Source organism: Phalaenopsis equestris, unplaced genomic scaffold (assembly GCF_001263595.1).
Source record: "Phalaenopsis equestris unplaced genomic scaffold, ASM126359v1 Scaffold000911, whole genome shotgun sequence".
Lineage (NCBI taxonomy): Eukaryota > Viridiplantae > Streptophyta > Magnoliopsida > Asparagales > Orchidaceae > Phalaenopsis > Phalaenopsis equestris.
The window spans coordinates 93355-94915 of NW_018165350.1; the positions used below are offsets into that span (position 1 = coordinate 93355).

General features: G+C 36.7%; 1 pseudogene; it reads right to left on the reverse strand.

Moving 5' to 3' along the window:
* Positions 1-721, reverse strand: part of LOC110032296 — a 921-nt pseudogene extending 200 nt beyond the window's left edge.
* Positions 722-1561: the final 840 nt, after the last annotated feature.

The following is a 1561-nucleotide window of genomic DNA, read 5'->3' on the forward strand; positions in this document are numbered from 1 at the left end:
AAGCATCCCCTATATATATATATATATATATATATATATGCATAGATAAGATAAGAAGGCATATATGTAAAAAATTAAAAGTTTAGGTCTTGGTAAATACACAGGAAATAAGAGGTATGTATGTAAATATTCCTCATTCTTTTCTTCTTTAGCCAATATCTAACAGACTCTGCCTTGATGTCTTTGAGGAATTCTCTGACTGTATTTGCAAGGTCCCTAACATGCAAATCTAAGCATCCTAATTAATTGAGAGCTTCTTCTAGCTGGAAAAGATAATCCTTATTTTTTTCTAGATGGCCCCTCTACTTTAATAATTTGTTTGGCTATATCTTCAATTGGGGCTAGCCCCAAATAGTTTGTGTTGGTCTTTGTGTCTGGTGAAGCAACATATACCATAACTCCACTAATAGCTGGGGTTGGAGAGGATGAATCAGTAAAAAGATCAACATAAAACTTTTGGTCATATTGCTTTTCTCTTACTTCTAGATACGATAATGCAATATTCTCATTCTCTTGTCCATTAACTTTGTAAGCAACACCCCAACATAAATCATATGGAGCAAGCTCCAATGTCACCATTCTACCAGGGAACACTGGGGTTTCTCTGTCCTCCCTTGGTAAAAGACTCGGCGAGACCCTTTGATGAAGCCGGCGAGCTTCTGATCATTTTGAAAGCCTGTATTCCAGATCAAGGAGCCAAACCCAAATACCACATCACCATTTTTGTTATCTTGCCTTATTTTCCCTCTTCTCTTCCTTCAAATTCTCTTCTCTCTCTCCTCCCTGCTAGCACAGAGGAGAGGAAAGTGATGGCTGAGGGAGAGAGATTCTTGGTCGGTGGATTGTAAAATAAGAAAACAGAAAAATATAGAAAATATGTAATATATATATATATATATATATATATATACATCAATAAAGAGATACTGAATACAGTATATATATATATATACACATCAATAAAGAGATACTGAATACAACTCTAGTCATTGAGGAAGGGATTGCCACCATCATAGCCCAGGTGGCTGAGGGACATAAACCTACAAAGGAAAATGTATGTCTAGACAATACAGAAGCACCACCTGCCACTATTGTTCAAAAGATGAAGCAAAATCTGGAGGCTGATTAACAAGTGCAAAAAGGAAAGAGGAAGAAGAAAATCCCCTAGAAATGTTTTGATGACTCCCTCAGTCAAGATGCAAGAAGCTCTTACTCTAATAGAAGGATTTCTCCCCCTAGACTCACTAGGGGGAAAACAAAATCCCTTCAACATGCTTAACCTACTATGTTGGAATATAAGGGGGATAGCCAACCCACTCTCCTTCAAAAGGCTTAAATATTTGAATAAAAAGCACAAACTTTGGTTTCTGGCTTTATTAGAACCTTTGGTTCATCTAAATCCTCAAAAATATCTCAAATTATTCCCTGGTTTTACTCTATTCTCTAATCTTAATAATAAAATTTGGATTCTCTGTAGATCTGAGCTGGACTGTGTAATCCTGTTGAACCACCCTCAGTTTCTTCATTTCTCATTGAACATGGCAGGCATGGTAGGGCATGC